Source organism: Oratosquilla oratoria, chromosome 21 (genome assembly GCF_046742065.1).
Source record: "Oratosquilla oratoria isolate Oo_2021 chromosome 21, ASM4674206v1, whole genome shotgun sequence".
NCBI lineage: Eukaryota > Metazoa > Arthropoda > Malacostraca > Stomatopoda > Squillidae > Oratosquilla > Oratosquilla oratoria.
In genome coordinates this window covers 31,664,577-31,674,576 of record NC_134797.1, presented here as the reverse complement: position 1 = coordinate 31,674,576, position 10,000 = coordinate 31,664,577, and the positions used below count along the sequence as shown (strand labels likewise).

Below are 10,000 nucleotides of genomic sequence, written 5' to 3'. Positions count from 1 at the left end.
AAAGAAAAGTTTAAGCAAAGGAAGAGCGATGAATCAAGACAAAGTATTATTACTCTTGTGTTTGAAAGTTACCACCAAATAAGCGTAAAATTCCTTTCAAGAAGAAACGAGCAGAGTTCTTGTGTTAGTTTATATCAGTAGGGGATGGTCAAACCAAAGCATGTCTTGACTCCTCACTGGAGAAAATCTAAGAAATGAAGACAACCCCGCCCCCCACATACCCAGTCCCCTCATTCCGTCCCATTTAGTCTCCCTGAACGACACACAGGGGAATAGTCTGGCGGTATTCATATCCCCCCATGACAGAAGCACAATGAAAGAAGAGATGGTGCCTAATGGATGGGATTGTATAGGAGAAATAAAAAAGAATAGAAAATTAAAAACAGAAACGAGGGGGAGTGACAGTATACTAAAGTAAATAGAAAGTACGCCCTTAACTATAGTATAGTTCAGTATCTTCAAAAAACACGAAACACACATTGCTTAATATGAAGATGAGAAACGGAGGAATAGAACACTCAGTGAGAAAAAGATATTTATAACAGACAAATACTATGGTTCTAAAAAGAACTAAGATGTTTCCCAAAGCTCCTAAATATCCAAGTCACGGACACATTACAAGAGAGATAGGGAAGTGGGTGCCTTGCATCTATTTGGACTCTGAGAAACTATTTGATAACGAACCACAGAACAAACTACTAACAAAGTTAAACGTAACGTGTGAGATTGGAAATAAATGGTTTGAATGAGTGAAAGAATTCTTAGAAGAGGTAACAAGAACAGAGCTTCGGGGGGAAGTGATAAGTGGAGTTCCACTGTGATCAGTGTTCGTGTCGCCAGTCAAGTTTCTCGTATATATAAGAGATCCATTGGTAAGAATAGATACCTGTAGGAACATCTTCACGAACTATTATGAATTAGAAAGAATAATGATAAATTAGTCCATCCAAAACATTGCAATAAAGAATAGAACAAATTTACGACTGGAGTAAAAATAAGAAATAACAAGATGATATTGATACCAGCAAATGTATTTTTATGCATATTGGAACCAGCCAAAACAGAACAGACATCTTAGAGACAGGGTCAACTTGAACTAATCGTCAAATAAACGGGAAGACTCAGGAATAGAGATTACATAGGATTTGTATGCGAGTGTACACATAACTCACATAGAAAAACATATAGTTTGTAAACGTGAAACTTGTATTTAACTACCTCGACTTGAACATATTAAAAACATTAATTACACATTGCTTGAGACCCAGCAGAGAAATGCAACGTTAGGATGGAATCTACATCCAAAAATGAATAAATCTCTGTTAGAAAAAGTTCGTAGGATCATTACGAAGTTATATCAAGTCTACGGGGAATGAGATATGATTTAATATTAGAGAAACAAGGGCGAACAACATTGGAAGAAAGAAGGGAGAGAGTAGACGTAATTACCTTTGCGTCAGTCCCGCCTTCACTTTCTGTTTCTTAGACATCTTTAGACATACTCGTCCAAGCATTCTTAGATGCTCTTAGCAGCTCTCTTAATTTACAATTATCCAGTAAGTCACATCATATACTCTTATCTACTCTTTCATGCACATTTTCTAAAGGATAAAGTTACTAACAGAATCAAGTTACTATAAACTCAGGCGTGGAGAGTATAGGGTCAAGCGACAAGACGTGTTGGACCAACTAATTTATACCCCTTTATCGACTTTTCGTCTTTAATTACATGTTCGTGTGTTACAGTAACATGATGAATAGTGTAGCATAATCTTATAAAACTCCCCAATCGTTATATACTACACGCCCATTGTAATTAAATTGTTTTACTGATTAGTTTCTAAATAAAGAAGTTCCCAAAATTACGACCTAGTTCCTCCATTGGGGAGGAATGATTCGGGTCTTTGATGTTGTCTCCAACTGTTATTTTGTTTCTTTCTAATTTGCTTTTAAATCTGCTTTTCAATATGCGCTGTTTTCATTACAATGAACTGTTCTCTTCTGCTTTTCTTTGTCTTTCTATTCCTCAGAGAGAGAGCCACGTATCTGAGCAGACTGAATTGACGATGTCCTAAAACTGGCTATGCGCATCCGTCTGCAACGATCTTACTCTCTTTTGTGTTTTTGACTACAAGTCTTCTGGTATTTTTTTTTTTTTTTTAGCAAAATAGCCACGTATCTGAGCAGATTGAATTGACGATATCCTAAATCTGGCTGTGCGCATCCGTTTGCAACGATCTTACTCTCTTTTGTGTTTTTGACTACAAGTATTTTTTTTTTAGCAAAACAGCTTGAAAATAAATTCATCCACAACGTAAGTCTTACCTAACTAAACTGTCCAAACGTCTTTGGATATAAAACCTCATCACTGGAAGAGATATTGATCAATCTTCCTATGAAAAGAAATTTTGATTTTCGAAATTCTTTTTCTTTCCCTGACCCAAAAGTTGAACGAATCTTCAACTTTTCCATCCTCAAAAACTGGCTCATGACCTTCTTGTGAAATGCGATGCAAGTCTCTGATCATCAGAGTAATTGATGTTTTTTGATATTAATTTTTCCCCTACACTCTGACTTATGGTTACCAATGTAAATGATGACTCATCTCTTTCCCTGTAGAACACTTTGGGCTGTAATTTTCAATATTTCGTTAGTCTTAGACGAAATAGAAAACAGAATTTTACTAACTTGAATGGCTATGCTCATGAAAGTCACAAGAAGATTTTAAAGAAAAACTAGTAAGCCAGGTAACCCTTAATATAAACCCGCGTGGAATTCTACATTCTATTGATAGAAAGCGCACGTCAGGGCTGGCGAAAGGTTTTTTAAAATTCGCCACTTAACATCAAGTGCTTCAGGAAAAAAAATGAGAAAAACTAATTGACTTCAAAACAAATTTTATCCGCTTTGCTTCTCGAGACTAATTCCTGATGCCAAACATTTTCACGCTAATAATGACAAATTGAACCGAAAAATTGATATCGCTAATGACGCTCGAATGATTTCAGGCATTCTGGACAGCAAAAACTCCCTATCAAAACTATTTTTAGCCACAAATTTTCTGGAGAGGTCCCAGTCTGCCCTGTTGTAATGTATATTATATTGTATTATATATATACACACACACACACACATATATATATATATATATATATTATATTACATACTATATATTATAAGTACATTATAATGTTGTGATATATATAATGTAATGTATATCTTAACCGATTAGCCGAAGAGATGTCTCTCGACTCAATATAATCGTTAGGCACCAATGAGAACATACCCCTAACTCATAAACGGCGAAGAGGTTAAGGGTGGTTGTGATTTGCATTGTGGGTAAGTGGACTCGCAAGCCAAACCCCAACTCGAAGCTTCTCTTCCCGAAGTCTTCAACCTTTTCTCTTATGCCACAGACGCCCGTGTTGATCTTTGATTCGGCTACGCTCTGGGCCACTTCTCCTTGCCAGTTGGTGTCTGTGTGTGTCTTGGTCTATCCATAGGAACCAATACATAATCAAACACCACTCCGAAAGGTTCCTTCGTCATTGATATGCAAATACCTTATTCCTATCTTTCTTTTACGGAGAGACAATGATATTCTCTTCCCTCAGATAACTTTGTACAGAGGAAAACAATGGTATTGGTAAAAATAGCATAAAAAGCCATAAAATAAAGAAGTACTTGTATATGCACACACACGCACACACACACACACACACACACACACACACACACACACACACACACACACACACACACACATGCACACACAGGCACACGCACACACATGCATGTGTGTGTGTGTGTGTGTGTGTGTGTGTGTGTGTGTGTGTGTGTGTGTGTGTGTGTGTGTGTGTGTTTGTGTGTGTGTTTAATAAAAGAATTGTGCCAGTGGGGTACTGCCTGTGTGTCTGCATCTATCAAACTTGGATTTAACTATTGCTTTAGGCAGATTCCTCCACAAATAGACAAATTTTTTATTTTCTTATATTACTCATTCACCGTCCCTTTTTCGTTTTGTTTTTCATGATATTATCTTTGTTCTTCTGTTATACACTCAGAGCTCTTCTCACCCTTCTTTCAGATTCTTGAATATAACAATCACGTTACCTCTCTTCTCTTCCTTACAATGAGAGTAAGTCCAATTTCTATATTATTTTTCCTAATCATCTTTTTTTTATCTTCTACTCTCCCTCCATTTTTGCCTCCCTCATTAAATCTCTCCTTTAATGTCTCTATGGTTTTAATTCTTCAATATGATATAGTTCCCAAGGATAGAGAAGCTGGTAATGCTTAGAAAAAATAATGACTAGTCTTTTTTTATTGCTACTTTATATTCTCTCGAATGTTATATCTTTATGTGCAGTAAATACACCAATGCTGCATACCACACTAACTAATTTTATGAACCTAAGTGGGGTTCTCTCTCTAACTCTCCAATTTATCATGTATACGTGTATGTTTGTGTGTGTGTTTGCGTGTGTGCGTGTGTTTATGTGTGTGTTCGCGTATGTTTGTGTGTGTTCGCGTGTGTTTGTTTGTGTGTGTGTGTGTGTGTGTGTGTGTGTGTTTATAGGTGTGAGTGTGTAAATATATATGTGTGTGAGTGTGCATGTGTGTATGTGTGCGTTTCTTTGTGTGTGTTTGTGTGTATGTGTGTGCGTGCGTATGTGTCTTTAAGTGTATACGTGTGGGTGTGTCTTTAAGTGTATGCGTGTGTGTGTGTGTATAGGTGTGAGTGTGTATGTGTGTGTGTATGTGTGTTTGTGTTCATATGTGTGCGTGTGTTTAAGTGTATACGTGTGTGTGTGTATAGGTGTGAGTGTGTATGTGTGTGTGTTTCTTTGTGTGTGAGTGTGTATGTGTGTCTGTGTGTGTTTGCGTGTGTGTGCTTATGTTTGTGTGTGTATGTAAGTCTATGCGTGTGTGTGTGTGTGTGTGTGTGTGTGTGTGTGCGCGTGTCTCTATGTGTGTGTAGGTCTGTGTGCGTGGGTGTATCTGTGTGTGCATGTGTGTGTGTGTGTTTGTGTATGTGTGTGTAGGTCTGTGTGTGTTTATGTGTGTGTGTGCGTGCGTGTGTAAATATGTGTGTGTGTTAGTGGGCCTGTGTGTGTGTGAGTGTGTGTGTGTGTGTGTGTGTGTGTGTGTGTGTGTGTGTGTGTGTGTGTGTGTGTGTGCGTGTGTGTATGTGTGTGTGCGCGTGTATGTGTGTGTGTGCGTGCGTGTGTAAATGTGTATGTGCATGCGTGTGTAAATATGTGTGTGCGTGTGTGTGTGTGTGTGTGTGTGTGTGTGTGTGTATGTGCCCTAATGCCTTTATTTGTTTATCTATTTAGTTTTTATTTATCTATTTATTTATTCATATATTTATTTCTTTTTATTTACTTTTTTTACCATGAGTCAATGTTTCATCATGAACCACGGCTGCATATTCTAATATGGGGCCATCAGCTTGCCTATGACTCCTTTCATTACGTCTCCGTCCGTGCAATCGAACACCACACTTGTTTTCGTCAACAGTGCATATCTATCTTGCCCACAATCATGCTGCTGTGCTGGTCGGATGACAAACTGTTCTTGTCTAACACGCCCATGTCCACTTGTAACTGTCTAAGTTCCCATCGAGCGAACTATTGATAACCCCTTTCTAATTGTATTCATTTCTAATGTTATGCAGTATATGTGTATGTGCGCGTGCGTGTGTGTGTTTGTGTGTGTGTATGTGTGTTTGTGTGTGAGTATTTGTGCACTTATTAGATGTATCTCACAGGAGAGGCACGTATAAACAAATAAAGCTCTTATAGTATTACTAATAAATGCATAAGGCTACACAGACACACACACAGACACACACACACACACACACACACACACACACACACACACACACACACACACACACACACACACACTCACGCGCACACACGCACAATCATGCACACGCACGCGCACCAACGAAGACACGCATGCAAACAAATAAAATAGGCCTGTATGCGTGAGAATACATTCCTCGTTTTGTTCTCATTCGAGAAGGTTCTGTGCGCCATCGTCACGGAAACAGAATTTACAAAAATCAAATAAACCGCAGCAAAAATTTCTCTTCCTCAATGATATTTCGGTCTTTTCCCTTTATTCAACATGATTTAATGCTCACTGACTTCCGTAGCAATTGTTTTTGTTTGCATTGTTTGTGTAATCTACTTTCATTGTTTCTGCTCGTCCTCTCCTCTTTTGTCGCTGCTGATTCACATCGATTTTTTGCTTGGCCAGGTTGGCCCGGTTTTTTTTTTTTTTTTTTTTTTTTTTTTTTTTTCTTCCTGAGTCACCATTTCCAGCAGTTTTGATTCACATTGAGCCGTCCTTCATCGGTACCTGAGTCACTCTTGAAGACTCTAAATCTGAGTCATCATGAGTCGGTGATGATAGTACTCTACACACCCAAATTGGAATGGGGAATTCAATCTGCATCACAATTGTGTACCGAGACTGTTGCTGTCACTGATTCCATGAGGGTATTCGACGTTTGGAAGAACATCAACAAAGACCAACACCACCACGACCAACAAGGTCCACCCCCGCCATCATCACAGTCCACCGCTGCCACCACTGAGTGCTGAGATCGTATACACACGCGCAACAAGACCTCCCAAACCAGAACGAAAAAGTCAATAACAAAAGCGAGTCGTTTACAAAACGACACATTTCTCCAACTGCACCCAGTAGGGCAACATGGCGGCCAGGAAGTCACTTCTGCCCACAATTAAATCAAACGCACTCCACCAGATAGAGAGATAATGGAGGGTAGAGAGACACGACCCTTCACGAGCACCGCGCAGGACACCAAAGACCTGCTCCAGTAATGATTTGTACAGTATTCCAGCAGGACTGGGTCACGCAAGGTTCCAGCGCCACTTCCAGGACATGTACTGCTGCCACCGATCGAGGCTAGATTCATTTTTCTATGATGACGTCATGGTGACGTCAGCAATACATGACGTCATCAATGTCGAGGTATAATGAGGTGGTGGACTTATTGATGACAGTCACGAAGAAGAAGAAGCGTACTCACTTACATGCGTGCACACGTACACACATGTACACACACACACACACACACACACACACACACACACACACACACACACGTACACATACAAATACATACAGACCTGGGGTAGGCTGCATTTGTATGCACCGCCATGAAGTCGGGTCGATCGACGCACTATGAATATTTATAAGAATATACTAATGATTCGCAATTATAATTCATGGTCCACGCCCCCTTCACAATCGCGGTGTTCCAGGGTGTTCCACTGGTGAATCTACAATGACAGTCGCAGGAGTGTTTGGAAATCATCTTTTGAGGTCGTTTGGGTCGAAAAAGACTTCACCAAATGTGGTGAGTGTCCATATTGATTACGAGGCATAGGCCTCCACCAAGTACGCACACACACACACACACACACACACACACACACACACACACACACACACACACACACACACACACACACACACCCACACCCACACACACACAAATGGGGTAACGAAAGCACATATACAAACACAGTCACGCATAATAAAACATGGGCACACGAAAGCACATATACAAACACAGTCACACATAATAAAACATGGACACTCGAAAGCACATATACAAACACAACCACACATAATAATAATACGCTTACCACACATCTGCCTATGAACACATAAGTAAGAAAGGGAATCGTTGGCACTGGTGCCATACCCGTTCCGTTCCGTTCCGCCCCACCCGCGCCGCTGGAAGACGGATCAATCACTATTCCCCAAGAGCTGCGAGCTCCTCTTTCCAGGAACGGAAACCCAACACCCCTCTTTCACCGAGAAGCGCTGTTTTCAGCTGGTTTGCTTGCTGGTTGACACTGGCTGACACTGTTGTAGTTGCTACTGCAGCCACTGCTGCTGCTGCTGCCGCTGCTGCTGCTGAGGTGCTTACCATTGTTCGTCTGTCAGCTTCGGGAGGTTGTCACTAGGGGGGGAGGATTCTCCTTCTTCGTCGGTCGGTCGGCGCAGTGTGGCACGGTGCCTTCGAACTCTTTCGTCCGTCTTCCTGTCACTTTACAACACCGAAGAAGGCTGACTAACTGACTGAGGGGGTCTGACGGGCTGGCGCCTACACCCGAGGGCGCTCACGGCAGCACTGACACCTCCAGCCTTGCCGACACATTTCCCCCCTCTTCGACTTTGGCCTCTGCGCGTCGGCGGAGCGCTCGAAAGGTCGTCGGCCACAGAGAACACCTACTCACAAACACCGAAGACACTTAACTCAAACCTCGAGCTGCCTTACCATGTATCCATTGTCCAGTGGATTCACGGATCCAGCCGACGTGCGCAACACAGGGAATCCCGCCACCATGGCAGACGACGCGGAGACAAGATGGCTGCCGAAGGCCCTGGGACAGGAGGACTTTTGACTCGGGGGAGCGTCTGCGCATGTGCACTACGCTCCCCCCTCCCTCCACCTCGGCCGGCACTCTCGCTCACCCTTCTCCCCTCCTCCTCCTCCTCCGCCTCCTCCTCGTCCTCCTCCTCCTCCTCCTTTCCCTCCTCCGCCTCCTGGAGTCACTTCTGGACTCGTCAATAGAAGAAGAAAACGGGGGCGCTCTGGAGCTGACTGAAACCTTCTCTTTAAAAACGAACCAAAGCATGGAACAAACAACATATCGTAAGCCGCAGGTGTTGCGACTTTGAGCTCAGTTCCAGCGAAACCTGGCACCTTTGGCAACCCCGTTCCCCTTTCCTCCCTCCCCTCCCTCTTCCCCCTCGCCTTCCCTTCCTCCTCCTCCTCCTCCTCCTCCTCCCTGTCGTCCTTCCAGTCCCGTCAAGCCCACCCGGAGTCGACTTTCCTACAACCACTACACTCCGTCGCTGGCAAAACATCTCTCGTTCTCTTGCCATGGTGGGCAAAATCGATACAGGGCTAGCCAGGCCAAGCCGCAAAAATAACATCATAAAATTTTGTAAAAGGAGAATGGAAGGAGAGAGCAATCCTTCTCTATCCCCCTCCTCCCCCCATCTCCCCCCGCTTTGCTACTCATCCTCCTTCCTCCCCCCCTCCCTTCAATCCTCCTCCTTCCCGTGCCTCCTCTCCCTCCTCCTCCTCCTCCTCCTCCTCTCCTCCTCCTCCTCCTCCTCCTCCTCCTCCTCCTCCTCCTCCTCCTCCTCCTCCTCCTCTTACTCCTCCTCCTCTCTCTTACTCCTCCTCCTCTTCCTTCTCCTCCTCCTCCTCCCCACACTCCCCGTTCAATGGAACTACAGTCATATACAGTTTGTTTGCTAAACTGTACTTGATCGTTACGAAGCTAGTGACGTCACCAATTTGGCGGACATTTGGACCAATGAGAGTCTCTAAACCTCATTCCTACAGCATACACCAAATACTCCATGGCACCAGGAACAAGAAATTCGAAATTTCACGAAGACCTTAAAGCGGTTATGATCAATAACTCTGAGGGTCACGTCTTGATAAAATTGCCTCAGATGGCGGCTGTCGTCTCCTCAACCCTCTCCTCCCTCCTCCTCTAACCCCTCCACCCCCGATCCCCTCCCACACCCTCAACACCTCACTCCCACTCCACCTGCTCCACCTGGAGGAGAGGATGAAGGCTCGTACGCACGCCACTCCCCCTTATGAATGGACGGGGGTGGAGTAGACGGTGAGTCATTTGGTGAGGGGGAGTTGAGAATTGATCTGGAGCCACGGGCCTAAATCTTTATCCGCGGCACTCCGACTCCAGACTGGATATAAGCCAGTGGCACTGCGGGGCCAACACCCGTCTAAGACTTCTGGAAGTGTGCCTAAAGACTTGCGTCGTAGAGGCACTTTTTTCGGGTGATCAAGACAAAAGTAGAAAAGTAAATTCGTAAATGGGCATTGGGAAAATAAAAGGACATGCACACAAAGAAATACACATCATGAACACAGATATGCAATATACATGTACACATATATGTT

At 43.1% G+C, this 10,000-nt stretch overlaps 1 protein-coding gene across 2 annotated transcripts in view; it reads right to left on the bottom strand.

Annotated features, from left to right (window-relative positions):
* The window catches only part of LOC143036833 (protein stoned-A-like), an 82,488-nt gene extending 73,978 nt beyond the window's left edge, over window positions 1–8,510 (bottom strand). The window contains exon 1 of one of the 2 annotated variants that reach the window (XM_076204645.1): window positions 7,982–8,510. The gene's annotated coding sequence lies outside the window, so the exon portion shown is untranslated. The remainder of the gene's footprint in view (window positions 1–7,981) is intronic. The other variant, XM_076204646.1, reaches the window with a different exon arrangement.
* Window positions 8,511–10,000: the final 1,490 nt, after the last annotated feature.